This window comes from Ornithorhynchus anatinus, chromosome 12, assembly GCF_004115215.2.
Source record: "Ornithorhynchus anatinus isolate Pmale09 chromosome 12, mOrnAna1.pri.v4, whole genome shotgun sequence".
NCBI classification, from domain to species: domain Eukaryota; kingdom Metazoa; phylum Chordata; class Mammalia; order Monotremata; family Ornithorhynchidae; genus Ornithorhynchus; species Ornithorhynchus anatinus.
Window position 1 is genome coordinate 31,358,403 of NC_041739.1, and position 19,179 is coordinate 31,377,581.

A 19,179-nucleotide genomic window follows, 5' to 3' on the forward strand; every position below is an offset into this window, starting at 1 on the left:
ACCTAGGGGTTCTGGTAGAAAAAGAGTATGAAAGGATAAAGAGATAACTGCAGGTGGCTGGGTGTATAGTTGTAAGTGCTAAGAGTGGTTGACCTCACCTAGAAGGTTTGAGCTTAACTTGGAATTTTCGTCAACAATCACAAGGTATTCACCCAAGATCTTACCCTCCAAAAGTCTCCCCCAAATTGAGATGACGTGCATGAATCGATTTTCTACTTCCTTGTCTCTCACTGAATCGTGGTCAGCGTGTTGCCTGAATAATGGAATGACAGCATTTATTTCGGTATTGTCGGTGTAGATTCTCGGTTGTGCGTAATGGCGCAGGCGGGTACATTACTTCAGTTTTCTTGGAACATCTTGTCAGCCAGTGATGTCCAGTGGATTTGACAAAGCGATTTACATTATTTACATGTCGTCTTGGGTGTACGCTTGTAGGGCACTATCCCTAATGTATAACGGTTCTTGACTGACCACGTTGGACTTTGGATGTGACTAGATGTGGGTTAGTGGAATCGGTTCTCAGACGAGTGGAAATTTATTTTAAAACCCGCACCAGCTTGTCTCGTGGTATCCCCCCACCGTGGGGAATCGGAATAAATAGAACAGAATGGGGGTTGGGGGGAGGCGCTACGCATCCCAGTTTCACCCCATTGGCAAAGGGGAATGGATCGGCCCTGATACCCCCAGCTCGGACCAGAAGCGACTGGGATACCATCCACTAGTCTTAGAATCTTAAAAGAACTTTTCAGGTCGGTTGGCTTTACTAAGCAATTTCCAAGATCACGTCTACTAGTAGTATCAGATGTTTCAAAAGTTCCATGGAAACCGAATCCCGGACTTGAGGTTGATGTTCGTTGTCTTCTAAATGGTAGAGTTTGGAAACAAGATCCAGGATGTGCCGCAAGGATGCAATATGAAGCAAAGTGTTCCTGTTTGAGCTGCAAGTTTGTCTAAAGAAATAGAAAATAGTCAAAAAAAGTGAATCGGTCTACTTACGTTTGCTTCTGAGGAAATCAAAAATTGGCAGAATTAAAACTAAAGTTTAGGGCAAAGATTTTTCCTCCACAAAAGGGATGAGATAATGCGTAAGAAACATGGAAATGTGTAGACTAACTTCATCCTTTCTTTCTCGTAAACTAATCTTACGCTTCCATTTTCTTTTACTGTAGAAGACAAAACCTCTCAGAGGAGTAACGTTTGCCGCAGAAAAGCTCAGCGATCCAAATGAGTCAATACGAATCCCGCAAGGTCGAAATTACCTACGGACATTGCCGGGTGAAGATAATACTGCTACAAAGGTAAGTGATGATGATGAGTAAGTAAGATGATGAGTAAGTAAGATGAGATGATGATAAGTAAGATGAACCAGTGGAGTAAAACAGTTTCATTCAGCAAATACATTTTTCTTTTTCATGAAAATCTGTGAAGCGCTTACTATGTGCCAGACACTGTCCTAAGCGCTGGGGTAGATTCAAGCTAATGAGGTTGGACCCAGTCCGTGTCCTACTTGGTGCTCAGTCTGAATTCCCGTTTTGCAGATGAGGGAACTGAGGCACAGAGAGGTCAAGTGACTTGCCCAAGGTCACCTAGCAGATAAGTGGTGGGACCAGGATGAGCCCCCAGGTCTTTCTGATTCCAAGGCCCTTGCTCTATTCCGTAGGCCACACTGCATCCTCCTTACCTGGAACAAAATTGTATATTTTGGGGTGACTTCTATGGTGGGGATTGCTGGATGAGTTTATTTGAACAATTTGGCTTAGATCAAGCAATCAAGAAAAGCAGTGTAGCATCATGGGTGTGATCTTGGGCAAGTCAGTTCACTTTTCTGTGCCTCAGTCACCACATCTGCAAAATTAGGATGAAGAATGTGAGTCCCATGTGGGACAGGGACTGTGTCTACTTGTATTCACCCCAGAGCTTAGTACAGTGCTTGCCATGTAGTAGGCTTAACAAGCACCCTAAAAAATTAATCGATGGTATTTATTGAGCACCTACTAAGTGCAGACCACTGTACTAAGCACTTGGGTGAGTATAATACAACAGAATTAGAGGACACATTTCCTGACCATAATGTACTTACAGCTCAAGTGTGAGTTAAGTTGGTTTCCTTCAATCAGAGGCTCTGATTCTGGAGACGCTAAACTTCCCTACCTAGAACTGATTTAACCAGGTAAATCCAGGGCTTTTGAATTTGTTAAATTTTTGCCAAATATTCACAGAGTGGCAGAAGGTGACTTTACTGATCAGATCAGAAGCATGTCAGTAAACAATTCAGGTAAGATGAAGTAATGGACTCCACTATTTGGTTCAGAAATGTTGCCGCAAACATTACAGATAGAGAGAAGTAATAAACTCTTTAAGATATGGACTCAAGTAAGTTGTGAGCACCTTGATTGAGTTGACTGCGTTCCTTAAAATCAATGAGCTGGAGTTTTTGCTTGATGTGTAGAGGAAAGGGCAAGGTTTGGAGGCTTATGGGAAGTGGGGAGATGTGGACAGAAGAGCAGTTTAGAAAAATCATCTGGGCAGCCCAGAAAGATGGGGACTGGCGAGAGGAGAGACTAGAACTAAGGAAGTCCGTAAGGAGACTTGAGTAATCAAACTGGGACACGATAAGCACCTGAACCAGAGTTGTGGCCATTTGGATGGAGAAGAATAGGTGGATTCTGGAAATGTGGAGGGAGAAGTGTCAGGATTTAGTGACATCCTGAATATGGAGGTTGGAAGGGAATGATCAAGGATAATGGCGAGGTAATTGACTTTAGTTCTGGATAAGAAGGGGGTGGTGGTAACTGGGACAGGTGGAGGAGAGGATTTAGGGGAAGAAGGGTTCAGGTTTTGAAATATTGAACTTGAGGTGCCAGTGGGACCTCCACGGAGAGCTATCTGGATGTGTGCATGTTTAGAAGGGAGCTGGGGGTGTGGAATCATTGGAAGGGCCAGTGGGAATGGGAGAAGAGAGCAGAGTCCAAGTGAGTATGAATTTGAAATGGCCAAAATCAAACAGGTGCCTGAATTTATGTCAATTGGGGTCCCTGCAGGAGTGGAAGAAATCTACTCTGGAGATGATGCAGTGTGGGGAGTTGATCCTTGCTCTCCCTCCAAAAGACAGAAGGATGAGGAATTGAGTTTGGTGTTGATGAGGGCTTGCAATGGTTCAGTGAGAGAGGGGGAATTAGGGTCAGGATCCCAAATGGGGCATGGGAACCTGGGAAATAATAATAATAATACTGTTGGTATTTGTTAAGCGCTTACTATGTGCAGAGCACTGTTCTAAGTGCTGGGGGAGATACAGGGTGATCAGGTCGTCCCGCATGAGGCTCACAGTTAATCCCCATTTTACAGATGAGGTGACTGAGGCACAGAGAAGTTAAGTGACTTGCCCACGGTCACACAGTTGACAAGTGGCGGATTCGGGAGTCGAACCCAAGAGTCGAACCCATGACCTCTGACTCCGAAGCCCAGGCTCTTTCCACTGAGCCACGCTGCTTCCCTAGACCTGAGGCTTCTGTCACAGAAAACCATTCTCTCCCGAGGTTTGACATCATGAGGCCCCGACCGTAAGGCGCTGTTACCGTGTACCTATTCTCACGTGAGACTGTCCCAGCCCAAGATGAGATTCCTCCTGGAGAGGAGTGTGGCCAGGATATTTTTTATTTTGTATGATTATTATTATTTCTAATGGTATTTGTTAAGTGCTTACTATATGCCAGGCACTGTTCTGAACCCCGGAGTAGGAACAGGTTAATCGAGTTGAACACCGTCCATGTCCCGCAGGCTCACACTTTTAAAACCCATTTTACAGATGAGGTAACTGAGGCACAGAAAAGTTAAATGACTTGCTCCTAGACTGTGAACTTGTTGTGGGCAAGGAACATGTTTCGCAGCAATTTTATATTAGACTCTCCCTGGTGCTTAGAACAGTGCTTCTCACACAATAAGCACTCAGTAAATACGATTGACTGCCTAAGGTCTCAGAGCAGATAAGGGGCAGAGTTGGGATTAGAACCCGGATCCTCCGACTCCCAGGCCCATGCTCTTTTCGTTGGACCGCTCTGGGTTGGTGGGCCAAGTGAGCCCGAGCCGGACTGGTGGGTGGGAATGACCTGGGGCTTCCTCTAGCCACAAAAGCAACTAGACGTACATTGGGGAGAACGTAGAGGAGGACCCGAGCTGCCCCTTCTGGCTCTTCGGCCCTCCCCACAGAGCCCTCCTGTCCCAGACGAGGCAACGTAAACCTTGAGCCGCTATCTCCCCCCTGACTCCTGGTCCTCTTGCTGGGAGCCCTGGTCCTCTTGCTGGGAGCCCTGGCTCCGGCTGGAGGGTTCTGAGCAGCTTGGAGGCAGAGAACTAGCTAGGGTCAGGGGTAACCTAGAAAACCAGTCCACTTAAGCCCTGCAGGATGTCGCCTAGTGCTTAGCTTAGGGTATTGGCCCTGCTGCATGGCCCTCCTGCATCCCCTCACTCCTTTCCCACCCAGGGCCCAAATACATCCTCTCAAACTAAATACTTAGCTAGGTGGCCTTTTATATGGTATTTGTTAAGTGCTTAACAAATCAGTTACCGAATTGTGCATTCCAACCACTTAGTACAGTGCTCTTGCACATAGTAAGCGCTCAATAAATCCTATTGAATGAATGAATGAATGCTTACTGTGTGCCAGACACTGTTCCAAGCACTGAGGATTAGCACAAGCTAATCAGGTTGGAAACAATCCACGTCCCATATGGGGCTCACAGTTTTCATCCCCATTTTAGAGATGAGGTAACTGAGGTCCAGAGAAGTCAAGTGACTTGGCCAAGGTCACACAGCAGACAGGTGGTGGAGCCAGGATTAGATCCCAGTTTCTTCTGACTCTGAGGCCCGTGCTCTATCCACTAGGCCGTGCTTGCAAGACACCTTTGTGTGCCACTCTGTATTCTGTATACAAATATGTACTGAGTGCCTCTGGTATGCCCGATGGTGTTCACTTTTTCCTTTTGTTAACGGCATTTTTAAATCACTTACTATGCACCAGACCCCGTCCTGAGCGGTGGGATCGTTACAAGGTTGGACACAGTCCGTGTCCCACATGGGGTATACTGGCTTAATTCCCACTTGGCAGACGAAGTAACTGAGGCACAGAGAAGTAAGTAACTTGGTCAAGGTCACACTGCAGACATGAGGCTCTCAACCAGTCAATTGTGTTTATTAAGTGCTTCCTGTGGGCCGAACACTCTAATGATTGCTTGGGAGAGTTAGTACAGTGCTCTGCATGTAGTAAGAGATTAATAAATATGATGAAATAAATGAATGACTAAGTGCTAGGGAAAGTACAATACAACAATAAACAGTGGCGTTCCCTGCCCACATCGAGCTCGCGGGCTAGGGCCGGGGAGACAGACATCAATAAAAAGAAATCAAATTACAGATACATACATAAGTTCTGTGGGACTGGGAGTGGGGGGGGGGGGGCGGAGCGCAAAGGAAGGAAATCGGGGTAATGCAGAAGGGAGTGGGAGATGAGAAAAAGGGGGGCTTAGTCTGGGAAGCCCTCTTGGAGGAGAAGTGCCCGCAATAAGGTTTTGAAGGGGGAGAGAGTAATTGTCCGTTGGATTTGAGAAGGGAGGACGTTCCAGGCCAGAGGCAGGACATGGGCCTGGGTTTGGCAGCGAGACAAGAGAGATTGGGGCACAGTGAGAAGGTTAGAACTAGAGGAGCAAAGTACATATGCTGGGCTGTAGGAGAGAATCAAAGTAAGGTAGGAGGGGGCAAGGTGATGGAGTGCTTTAAAGCTAATGGGGAGGAGTCTGTGTTTGATACAGAGGAAAAAAATACACGTGCCCGTCCCGGAGTTACAGTCTACAGTCTAGACTGCAGTCTAGTCTAGTAGCAGAGTTGGTATGAGATTCCAGGGCCAAGCTCTATCCACTAGTATACTGGGGAAAAAAATGGGCTTCTCTTCAGCCCTTCCATACGTCTTGTAAGCTGAAGCGATGCAGTGCTCTGAGGACATGAACCTATACGGGCAAAGATGTGAATCCAGGAACACATCAGTTTTCTTCCTGAGGAGAACTAGAACCACTCCTGGACCACATGGGAGTTGAATTCTATAAACCAGCATCCTTACGTAAGGCTAGGAGATTCTCCCGGGCTTTCAGTTATTCTTTGGCTTATGGTAAATACTTTGGGATACTCTTAGACGTCATTAGAGAGACATTTAGTAAAAGAGTTTTTTTGGCACGATACTCTAGGGGCCCAAGTGCTGTAATGAATTTCCTCACAGGAGTACTTAAATGTGGGGAGGATCTGGCTCCTTAGAGGTTCGTTCATTCATTCAATAGTATTTATTGAGCGCTTACTATGTGCAGAGCACTGTACTAAGCGCTTGAAATGTATAAATGGGTAACAGATAGAGACAGTCCCTGCCCTTGGTCTGGCTTACAGTCTAATCGGGGGAGACAGACAGACAAGAACAATGGCAATAAAGAGAATCAAGGGGAAGAACATTTCATTAAAACATAGAGGTTGTTTGCTTGGTTTCAGTACGCTTATATGCCACTTCTAAACCTCTTTTCAGTATCAAGAAGCTGACAGTTTGATAGTCCACTTTCAAAGCCCAAACCCTCTTTAAGCAAACCTAATAAAGGCCAAGAATAATTAATGTAAACTAAGTCTCATTCTAAGTGTCCTAGAACACCACACAAGATCCTGAATCATGTATTTTTTGAGGGATTGATTTCATTCATCAAGCTGTCTTGAATTGACATTAGAAGGCCAGGTTTCCTTGGCCAAAGTAAGCACCGAATGATGTTAATGATTTGGATAATTTGTACAAAAAAAAAGCCTAACAACTGTTTTAACCGGCATTATTCCTGAAATAATGACAGTTATTTGTCATGAATGTACTTGTTGAAGCCAATTAGGTTTAAGGATAGTATTGACTTTGGAGCCAGTTCTATTCGTGCCAGTTCTGTGGGTGATGTCAATTCAAAATAACGAGGACTAAAACTTGGGGCAAGAAGAGATTTGCAAAAGAGTGACGGCTTTTCCACTGTGTCCTGGTGTTGACTACAATATTTGAAAGCTGTTTTCTAAATCCTTTTTTTTTCCCCTACAACTGTCCCGGGTTTCTGCAATTGTATTAGAAGCTGCATGGCTTAGTGGAAAGAACACGGGGTTAGGAGTCAGAGGTTGTGGGTTCGAATTCCGGCTCCACCGCTTGTCAGCTGTGTGACTTCAGGCAAGTCACTTGGCTTCTCTGTGCCTCAGTTTCCTCATCTGTAAAATGGGGATTAAGACTGTGAGCCCCACGTGGGACAAGCTGCTTTCCTTATATCTACCCCAGCGCTTAGAACAGTGCTTGGCACATAGGAAGCGCTTAACAAATACCATTATTATTATTAAGAAACAGCGTGGCTCAGTGGAAAGAGCCCGGGCTCGGGATTCAGAGGTCATGGGTTCGAATCCCGGCTCTGCCACTTGTCAGCTGTGTGACTCTGGGCCAGTCACTTCTCTTCTCTGGGCCTCAGTTCCCTCATCTGTAAAATGGGGATTCAGACTGTGTGCCTCCCATGAGACAACCTGATTACCCTGTATCTACCCCAGCGCTTAGAACAGCGCTCTGCACCTAGTAAGTGCTTAACAAATATCAACATCATTATTATTATGATTAATTTCATTTATTGCTGTTAGTTGTGTGTCTCCCCCTCTAGACTGTAAGCTCATTATGGGCAGGGAATGTGTCTGTTTATTATTGTATCGTTCTCTCCCGAGTGCTTAGTACAGTGTTGTGCATACCGTAAGTACTTAATGAATACGATTTAATGAATGGATGAATGACTAGCTGTTAAACCCCTTGCAAGTTCTAGTGAGGTCCAGAAGAAGTGCTATTTGTAATGTAATGGGATAGAGAAGAATAGATTGCATGGCTCTTTGTAATCAGCAGCTCTGGCAATGGTAAGGTTTGGCATAAATGAAAAGATGAATACAAGAACACGTTTTTGAGTTTTCCTACTAGGGATTGGATTAAGGTTCCTGGCTGTACCAATATTTTTTAGAACAGTGAGGATCTTGATCTATAAAAGCCTGGAAATTATATCGGCGTCTTTTATCAGTGTACTTTGGGAAAAATCCATAATTTAAAAACCTTCCGGCATGTGAGGAAGTATATCGAGTCCACAACCCTTTGAATGTCAATAAAATCTGATGTGCAGAGAGTCGCTATTAATTTGACATACTGTTTATTGGGTTTTCATTAAGCCCCAGAAAGGAAATGTCGTATCAACTCGATTTTTGCTGCTGAGGCCGTTATAGTTTGCTTTTCCACTGCAAATTTCTTTTTAGAATTAAGTGCATGTAATTATTTTAGAAGCATCACGATCCCCTGCCCCAACCCGCCTCCAAATTAGAACCACAGCCACTTCCACACAGCCACATTGGATGGGATTTTTCCCGTTTGGTTCAACTGCCCTTTTTTTTATAAATAGCATTGAATACTTAGTAAGTGCCAAGTACTGTTCAAAGTCCTGAAGTAGATGCAAGCTAGTCAGGTTGGACATAGCCCCAGTCTGAATCCCCATTTCACAGAGGAGTAACTGAGGCAGAGAAAAGTGAAGTGAGTTGTCCCACAGCGAACATGTGGCGGAGCTGCTATTCGAGCCCAGGTCCTACTGACTCCCAGGCCCGTGCTCTTCCCACTTGACAATGCTGCCTTTCTGCCTTCACAGACTAGGCCTGCCTCAGAGGGAAGAAACAGATTGTGCAGTTGGTATCACTGTTCCACAGAATAAGGGGCGGTGGCGCTGCAGCGCCCATTACCATCAATCACTGGCATTTATTGAGTGCTTGCTCTGCACAGAGCACCCTACTGAGCACTTGGGAGAGGACAAAAGAGTAACTGAACACAGTCCCTGCTCCCAAGGAGCTTACGATCGAGTCGGGGAGACAGAGACTGAAACCAACTGTAGGTAGGGGTGTCTGAGTTTTAAGGGTATATACCTAAGTGCTGTAAGAGTGAGAGTCTAGGCAGGAGGGAGAATGGGGTCGGGCAATGAGAGAGGAGTCAGCTTTTTGGAAGCAAAGTGACTTGAGTAGAGCTTTGAAATTGCGGAAAGTGATGGTCCGCTGATGAAAGAAATCAGAATAGTACATGAGATGCATTGATTCAACAGTGTTCTCTTTCTCAGTCTTAGATTTTGAGCTTTAGCATTTCACTTTTCCAAAGAGAGACTAAAACCGTATACTAGAGTAAGAGAGGTTGACACTCTCACTCCCACACCCCTCTCCTCCTTTCTTCCTCGTATATCTCTCTCTCTTTCCCTCTCTCTGTGACTCTCTTGGATGGAAGATAAAGCTGTATCTTTTGTGTTAAAGGATGACTGACTTCCCCAGGTGGGAGATGCAGTCCCAGGAGTAGGCATGGATGAAAAGACGTGGGAAGGAACTTGATCTAGTGGATAGCATCCAGGACTGGGAGTCAGAAGGATCTGGGTTCGGATCCCAGCCCCGCCACTTGTCTGCTGTGGGAGCTTGGGCAAGTCCCTTCACTTCTCTTTGCCTCCTTTACCTCATCTGTAAAATGGGAATTAAGACTCTAAGTCCCAAGTGGGACAGGAACTGTGTCCAATCTGATTGTCTTGTATCTACCTCAGTGCTTAGTAGAGTGGCTGGCACATAATAAGCCCTTAACAAATACCATGAAAGAAGCAAAGGTGTGGTGTTTCCCTGGTGCCCACTGGTCACCTTGGACTTCTTCAGACTTTCTATCGCTCCCAAACATTAGCTTTCTCGGCCAAGAGGTCCAGCTTTGTCATCCACTACTGATGATGCATGATCCTTAGCTTGGACTGCATGTCTTGTCACAAGCTTCCACAAGGCCTTCCCCTGATCACAAGGAGCTGCGGGATGTGGGGGATTCATTGCCGGAAAACAAAGAAATTTCTTCCTTTAATCTCTCCTTTTCCTCCAATCTTGGTGGTGCTGTTTTGTCACACCCATTGCCTTGAGGTTTGCCTGGCCCATAGGTGTCAGGGAAGCACCAGAAGGGATTTGCCTCGAACTTTCTCAAGAAGCGCAAGTGTGCTGACCTTTTTCTGGATAAGTGGATAAGTGAGGTAAATTCCCTGTTAAATGGAAAGAAGTGAAGTACAGGCCATATGCTCTATGTGCTACATAGGATAGCTAGGATGAAAACCACCAGCTATTGCCAAAGCTTCGCAGACAAAGGCCCAACCTGGAAAAAGTTTTCAATTCTTCTCACCCTTTATCTTTTGCTAAATATTTAGACCACAGATCCTAGCTCCACCTCTTGTCTGCTGTGTGACTTAGGAGAAGTCGCTGAATTTTCTGCACCTCAGTTACCTCACCTGTGAAATGAGGATGTATACTGTGCATCCATGTGGACCGTGGGTTATGTCCAAATGGATTAGCTTGTATCTACCCCAGCAATTAATACAATGCCTGGCACATAGTAAGCGCTTAACAAATACAGCCTCCAGGGAGAGACAGACATGAAAGTAAATGAAGCATGTAGCCTCTCCCTGGGACTAACAGCAGTCAGTTCATCAATCAATGATATTTATTGAACTCTTACTCTGTGCAGGTCACTGCACTAAGTGCTTGGGAGAGTAGAGTACAATACCGGCCCTTAAGGAGCTCATAATCGGGGAATCTCTTCAAGTTCTAATTTGAGAAGAGCAATCGGAAGAACTTTAGCAAATCCCAGTTATCACTTAGGTGTACGAGAAGCAATTTCTATGCTGGAATGAAAGAGAACAGGCACAAATCACAAGAAAAGTAACCATCTCATTCTGTATTCCTGTGAAACCCTGGCAACTTGTTTTTTATGTTTCTCAGAATGTGTCTATGTAATTTACAATTGGGGAGGAGAAAGAGAATTTGAAATATTGCGCTGGATTAGAGTGTTTAAAAATTCAAGAGCGGAACAGAGTACTCTATACTGTTATCCTGTTGGTGTCAAGATTTCTAGATAGAGGAATTGTTGTTATTTATGTAAAGGACATGCCAATTATAGTTGCAAGATTGCTATCAAAGTCTTTGTTCTGTACGACTTCATTTCTTTGCTTGATGATTAGACTCCTTATCTGCCCCTATCTGACAGACTGAGGCTCGGTAATCATAAATGGGCGAAAGTGGCTTAGCATGCCTGCTATCGACAGATGTTCTATTTCACTTTGCTTTTTACTGCGTATGTCTGGGTAAGATTTCCCATTTGAAGCATACAGATGACTTGGAAGCAGAAATCATAACCAGCTATTCATCCTTCTGCCCTAGCAATTCAGCATCTTCTGTGGTGGATAAATAATTATATTTCCAGATCCTGCTCTATGTGTTGACGTAGCGATTCTAGTTTGGATCTAATGATCTTGCCATTGACCCGCAACAGGTGTTGTGCTGGAAAAAGTTGGTCACAGCCATTTTGAGATCGATCAAAAGATCTGTGCCAGAGCTGCCGAAGGGAAATTTTGATGGCTTTCAGTTCACCAGACTGTGAATTCTATGTGAGACAGGGACCGGGTCTGATCTGATGGTATTGAATTTACCACAAGGTTAGCACAGTGGTTGCTCTGCTGGCAGAAAGTGCTCAACTACCGTTGACGGATGGATTGATTGCCTGGCCTGGAGTATGCGCTTAAATGCCAGTTAATCAATCAATCGATTGTATTTATTGAGTACAAATAATGTGCAGAGCACAGTACTGAGCGCTCGGGAGGGTACAGTGCAACAGGACCTGGTACACACATTCCCCGCCCACAAGGAGTTATGCCTCTACGGGCTGTATGAACACCCCCTGAAGGCTTTTAAAAATCACAAGCATTACAGCAACATCAGGCAGCATGTTGACCTCTATGGTCACTAGACGACCCGCTCCTTCCTAAAATGGCAATTAAAAAGCCCAAATCCCATCACTCATGAGCACGTCCCCCAGCTTCTCTCAGTGCATTCAAGCTTTGACAGTCAGTTGCTAATCTTTAAGGGTCCTCTTTCTACAGAGCTCTGGTGGGAATGTTTCTGTACCTGAAGAATGTTCTCCCGTACAGTTTTGATATTTCGAGCCTCCTTCCTCCTGGGAAACCTGGGCAACTTTCCCAATAGCTCCTCCAGGTTTCTAAGGACCCAATTTAACTGGTTCAGCATTCTTGCGTCCCTTCTCACTGCTTCCACTGCACTATCTTATTGCTTTGGTGACACGTGCTTCGGGCTGAAATAATCCTAAAGCCCATAAAATAGAAGACATAGACTCCTGAGGGAGGTGGGTGGCATGAAGCAGGAGGGAACTTTGACCTGGGTAACGGAAAGAGCCCCACCCTGGGGAGCCTGAAAACCTGAATTCCGATCCCACCTTTGTCACTTGCCTGCTGTTTGACCCTGGACAAGTCACTTTACTTCTCTGTGCTTCAGTTTCCTCATCTATAAAATGGGGTTAATTAGCTGGTCTCCCTCCCCTTTAGATATGAGTCCCAAGTAGGGCAGGGGTTAGGTTCAATCTGCTTATCTCTTATGTTAGGTAGCATTTAGTACAGTGCTTGGCTCGTAGTGAGTGTTTGACAAATAGAACAACGATTCTAAAATAGTAATCGTTATTGTTACTGACCTCCCTGCATCTACTTTGCGGTAGCTTCTGGTGTCCAGAGCCGTCAACTGTCTCAGGTGAAAAAGCGTGGGAATGTGAAAGGGTCAAGGTGACAGGGATACTGAACCTAATCCCGAGATTCTACCAAACATCGGGAATGCTCGAGGCCGTATTTTGGCATTCAAAATTCTCAGCTTGGGTTTGCCATTTTGAAATTCCATCAGATCCCCATTCAGATATTGTGGCCTCCCAAGTCTGTCAAATTACAATGAAGCCTTTATATTTTACCACCTCTCTTAAAGTTAAGTGAGGAGCAGCCAGGTTCCTGTCAGTCGGGGTAAAGCAGGCCCCCGCTGACTATAGCATGTGACCTCACCTTGCCGGCATGACATGAATATGCGCCCTGCATCCCAAATCTAACCCCCAATGAGCAAGTAGCCCCACATCCTGTGCCGAGTGTCCTGACTCTCGCAGTTCTGTATTCTTTCCACTCGGTCATGTGACTTCCGTATTCCTCCCCAGAAGTCCCAAAGGCTTCTGGAAGTGTTGTCAAACCAGAGCTTTGGCACTCTGTGTTATGTAGTTTTTGGCCTTTTCTTTGCAGCAGTTTTCTTGCCTCTTTTTCACCAGCTCTGTCTAGAAGATTTTTTTTTATAAACTGCATCCTACTTTTAACTATGACCTAACCATCTACCAGCCTCACACGTGTTCTGGCGGCTCCAAGCTCTTAGGTCTGGCAGTGGCCCAGCCCGCGACAATAACTGCTTTCTAAAGGGATGAAAATTCTCAGCACTCAGGCAAGCAATTGACAAGGCTGTGCTCGGCTGAGCTGGGATCCACCACCATCCCGTAGCAGTTTGTGTGGTACAAACTGAGCTCCCCTGCATTACACGATTCAGAAATGGGTAAGGTTGAAAAAAGGACTGAAAAAATCAAAATGAAAAGGCAGTGGGAATAGCAGTGTATTCTTAAAGATATAATCACGGAAAGGAATCTGACCCCTCATTATTCGACACGGGATAGTTGTTGCCTTTTTTGCTTTTAAATATATATATATATATACATATATATATTCTTTATTATTTATGTATTTATATATATATATATATATTCTGCTTCATTTTTCAATTTGGCCTTTCTACGTCAGCATCCCTTGGTGAATGATTTTGTCATTTAATGATTACCATCAAGCAAATAAACATCATTAGAGTGATTATGCAACAGTGAGTGGCTAATGACCCATGGTTGCTGATAACCCAAGAATGTTCCTGTTGTAAACTGTCCACTCGGAAGGAATGTGTTTCCATTGTAAATGTGAGTGTTATCATCTGCTCATGTTTGAAATAATAGCAGCCACTTCCCAATTAAGGGAAAATTGCTGCTGCATAAGTATGCCTAATCTTTTACCCTCTGAAGCCCAAACGTAATAATGCTTTTCTGGCTTACCGTCAATTAAATATGTTCTATCACTGCCTAACAGTGACTTAAGGCTTTCTTCTTTTTATGGGATTCTGGGCAGATTGCAAAGGAAAGGAATTATGGAAAAATTGCTGCGCCGCCTCACTTCCCCAAATTACTGCACCCAGAATATTTTTGTCTTGTTTCAGCGCGGAGCAGAACTTAGTTGAATGTAGGAATTTTTTGGTACTGAGACACGTATTGCCTTCAGCCCAGAGCAGTGTGTACATTATCCCCAAAGCCAGGCCTTGCAATGCACCATCTTGAAATCAACAGGAACTTTACAGCTTCTTGCCAAATGAAAATATTGTGTGTCCAAAAAGATGGAGCCGTTGCAAATGAAATCCCTGTATGGGTTTCAAAGTGAACTGTTTTTAACTTGGGAATTGAATATTGCTCATGGTGGCAGTGCATATTATCCTCTTGGAGGATGGGGAAGAATGCCAGTTGCGTGTTATGTCCTCAGGCACCCGGTATGTCTCATGGGCGCTGTGATTTTTTTTATTTAAAAAAACCCAACAGGTTTTAATCTTTTTTCGTCTCAAATCCCCACAGTGTCAGAGTAGATGGGTATCTTTCAGGAAAGTGTGAGTTCTAGTCTTAACTGTACCATGGAAGAGTGGATAGAATGTGGAGAAGGAGTATTGCAAATAGGGAATGGTTTCCCCATCTCCATTTCGTTGGCCTGCATGATTAGAATAAGGCCAGGGATGAAACAAACCCACTGGCAACAAATAAGAAAGCCTGTGTTTGGCGTGTGGACAGAAAGCCACTCATGCTCTCATTGCACTTTGTGCCCCAGTGGGGACAGGCCAGGCGGGTCCAAGAGGGGTGAGGGGTGCCCCACAAAGGACTAGCACCCTATCACTCAATGACCACTACAATCTAGCCCACACACTTTGCTCCTCTAGTGCTAACCTACCCACTGTACCTTGATCTCATCTATCTCACTACCGACCTCTCTTCCCCACCCTGCCTCTGGCCCTCTTCATATCCGACAATCGTCTTCCCCGCTTTCAAGGCCTTAGTAAAAGCACACAGCCTCCAAGAGGCTTTCCCCAACTGAGCCCTCACTTCCTCTTCCTCCATTCTTCGGCATCACCCTCGTACTTGGATTTGCACCCTGTATTCACTCCTCCCTTAGCCCTTATGGACATATCTGTCATTTATTTCCAAGGCTTGGCGGTCTCACCTTTATAATATCGCCAAGATCCACCCTTTCCTCTCCCCTCAAATGGCTATCTTACTGGTACAGGCTCTCATAATATCCCGGCTGGATTATTGTGTCAGCCTTCTCTCTGATCTCCCTTCCTTCTGCCTCTCCCCGCTCCGGTCTATTCTTCACTCTGCTGCCCGGTTCAAATTCCTGCAGCAACGCTCTGGGCATGGTACTCCCCTTCTTAACAACCTCCAGTTGTTGCCTATCAACCTCTGCATGAAACAAAAACTTCTCACTCTAGGCTTCGAGGCTCTCCATCCCCTTGTCCCCTCCTACCTCTGCTCCCTTCTCTCTTTCCACCGCCCACCCCGCACGAGCCGCTCCTCTGCCTCCCACCTCCTCACCGTCCCCCGTTCTCGCCTATCCCGCCGTCGACCCCCGGTCCCCGTCCTCCCGCTGTCCTGGAACGCCCTCCCTCCTCACCTCCGCCAAACTAACTCTCTTCCCCTCTTCAAAACCCTACTGAGAGCTCACCTCCTCCAAGAGGCCTTCCCACACTGAGCTTCCCCTTTTCCCTCTGCTCCCTCTGCTGCCTCTCTGCACCCCCTTCACCTCCCCTCAGCTAGGCCCCCTTCCCCCCCTTTCCCTCTGCTCCTCCCCCCTCCCTTCCTCTCCGCACTGTGCTCGTCCACTCATTTGCATACATTTTTATTACCCTATTTATTTTGTTAATGAGAGGTACATCCCCTTGTTTCTATTTATTGCTATATTTTTTGTCTGCCTGTCTCCCCCGATTAGACTGTAAGCCCGTCAATGGGCAGAGATTGTCTCTATCTGTTGCCGAATTGTACATTCCAAGAGATTAGTACAGTACTCTGCACATAGTAAGGGCTTAATAAATACTATTGAATGAATGAATTTATATTAACGTCTGTCTCCCCCTCTAGCTGTAAGCTCCTTGTGGGCAGAGAACGTGAGTGCCAACTCTGTTATATTGTACTCTCCCAAGCGCTTACTACAGTGCTTTGCCCACAGGACACATTGAATAAATAGGATGGATCCGTGAGTTCACGCAGGTTCTCCGCCCTGAAATCTCAGGACCGAGGCCCACGTGTTGTTCGTGACCGGAGCCTCCTTCACGACATTTGAGTGAAGAACTGAATTCTCCTTAGTTCAAAAACTGCCGTTTCCCCCATGGATCAGTCGAGGTGCTTCCCGAATGTCCAGCCGCCTGCTGGAGAGGGATTATAGATCAGGAAAGAATAGTCCGAGAAACGGCGGTCGCCGGGCATCGGCCAGGCCCAACCCCAAGGCCGCAGCTTAGGCCAATATAGGAATCATTCTCGGACGAAAGCCGCACTAGGCTCGGAGTGTGTATTGGAAAGCCATTTGTAAGTTCTCTGGAGAGGGCCCTGAATCTTTAGGACCCTCTGCATTGTGGCAAGTAACAGATGGGCTGAGAGCTAGTAAGCTTTCAGCTGGAATGTTTCCCAGTAGCAATGTCCAGAGATTTCCTGTGAGAAACTGCAGTTGCCCTCAGATCAATACTCCGAGAAGGAAGAGGCCGGCTTTTTCGTCGGAAGAGAAATAGGAACTACTTGATGCCGATCGGCCTGTTTCTCCAGACTCTATTTAAAGAAACTTCTTTCCAAGGGGATAGAGAAACTTTTCAATGGGCAGGTGATATTTTTAGATTTGTCAAGGAAATCACCTAACAAGTCATATCAAGAGTAAGGATAAATATTTATTACTTGGAAACTGATGGAGTCAAATGGCATTGATTTCTGGTGTAATGGATTACTCTCTTCATCCATCTGTTCTGTGCCCGATGCAGAGATCGATATATTCTTTGCTTGGGGAAGTTCAAGACATTCTCTCCATTAAGGTCCGGGGCCTCCAGAATGCTGATGTGATTACAGTGTAATTGTGTGTGTGTGTGTGTGTGTGTTGTGTTTGGAAGTATTCATTTCAGCACACATCGTTGGAAGAGAGTTTTACCTTCAAAGACCTCCTTGTGAAGAAGCTTGGTTATGCAGTTTGTTGTACCCGCTCTCGCTGTTCAATTATAGCCCAGTTTTATGGATTACATCCTTAGAGATGTCCAGCCGAGTTCAAGCGGAGGACATTTGCCGACCGGTTTTAAACTCCACTCTAGTCCAAGGTGGTTCTTTTGAACTCTCCATAAATATTTATGACGGACTGTTTCAAGTGTGCTGGTAGGGAATGGTTCTCCGGGTGTCTATTTGGGGTTTAGGGAACATTCATCTACCTTATCAGAAAACCAATTTGGAGCACTCCGCCTATCCTCTTGTCTCTATCCCTCGCGATTGTTAGCCCCTCTAGACTGTGGGTTCCTTGTGGACAGGGACTATGTCTACCAACTCGGTTATGTTGCTCTCTCCCAAGCATTTAGTACGGTGCTCTGACCCAGTGACTTGTCCAAGCTCTCACGGCAGTCAGGTGGCAGAGCCGAGGGGAGAAACCACGACCTTCCGACTCCCAGGCCGGTGCTGGATCTACTACCCCGGGCGGTAGAGGCTATCGAGGTCAATCTGCCAGCTGACGAGCATTTCTCCTTGGGACGAAGGGAGGCATTTTGGGAAGCACATCGATTCTTCCAGACCACTAAAAATTGAGAAGAAGAATAATAATGTTGCTATTTGTTAAGCGCTTACTATGTGCCGAGCACCGTTCTAAGCGCTGGGGTAGACACAAGGGAATCAGGTTGTCCCACGTGGGGCTCACAGTCTTAATCTCCATTTTACAGATGAGGGAACTGAGGCCCAGAGAAGTGAAGTGACTTGCCCCCAGTCACACAGGTGACAAGTGGCGGAGCCGGAATTCGAACTCATGACCCCTGACTCCAAAGCCCGTGCTCTTTCCACTGAGCCACGACTGTGGCCTCATGGGTAGAGCATGGGCCTTGTGTCAGAAGATCCTGGGTTCTACTCCTGCTTCACCACTTGTCTGCTTAGTGACCTTGGGCAAATCACTTCACTTTTCTGCGCCTCACTGATCTCAACTGTATAATGGGGATTCAGAGTGTGAGGCCCTCCGGGGGACCAGGGTCTGTGTTCAATTCGATTTGTTTGTCTTCAACCTAGAGCTTAGTATAGTGCCTGGCGTGAGGTAAATGCTTAACAGATGCCACTCTTAATATTATTATTAGTTGCATATATATGATATGTGTGTGACAGGAATGCCCCAGCTGATCCTTTAATGGCTCAAAAGAGGTAGCGCTCTTCCCAAAGTGGCTCTCTACCAAAATGTGAAATTCGTCCCCCAGAGAAATAAGGTCAATAGATTCATCGATGCAGTGTATTATTCTTTGGATTTAGCGTTAACGGTCCACTCGTAAGCATCATCAGACACACAGTCCTTCTCCTTGGATATACAATCTCCAAAAGTCCAGCCTGGGAGGTTTTTTTGCCTGTTTTTAGGAGATTTTTTTTTTTTTTGGTCTTTTTCCTAAAAGAAAAAGCTGGGTAAATTGTCTGGAAATGAGATTCCCAAAATGTAGCACTTTTACATGCCGTTAGCCTAGCCGGGTCGTAAGCGAAAGAGATTTTCCGGCTTTGTATTTAGTGATTGTATCTCTTCTTTGTCAAGAAGAGATCTGTAGAATCTTTGGGGGAGACTCAGTTTTGGCATAGACACATTGATCAGAGAAGATAGTCTCCCTGTTCATCTGAACTTTGAGCCTCTTTTCCCAGAATGACACCAGTTTCCCAAGCGGAAATTAGCCTATCGAGAGTCCGTGCCAATATACGATTGATGCCTTGTAAATATCTGCGATCAATAACAGAAGAATACCAGGAGCGATTTGGGCTGCACCCATTTTTCACTGTATTCCTGCCAAAGGCACACAATGCCACCAGGGACAGATAATGGGATCTGGAGGCTTTCACTGCTAAATTGCTAGTTCCGATCCAGGCCAGGTCAGTAGTGACGAAAAGTTGTTACCATCTGCCGAGCTATCGAGTCGCCT

General features: G+C 45.6%; 1 long non-coding RNA gene across 2 annotated transcripts in view; it reads left to right on the forward strand.

Moving 5' to 3' along the window:
• Positions 1–19,179, forward strand: part of LOC120638734 — a 165,800-nt gene that overhangs the window by 140,384 nt on the left and 6,237 nt on the right. For both annotated transcript variants that reach the window (XR_005660629.1, XR_005660628.1), the window contains one exon: positions 1,170–1,298. This is a non-coding gene — a long non-coding RNA (uncharacterized LOC120638734). The remainder of the gene's footprint in view (positions 1–1,169; positions 1,299–19,179) is intronic.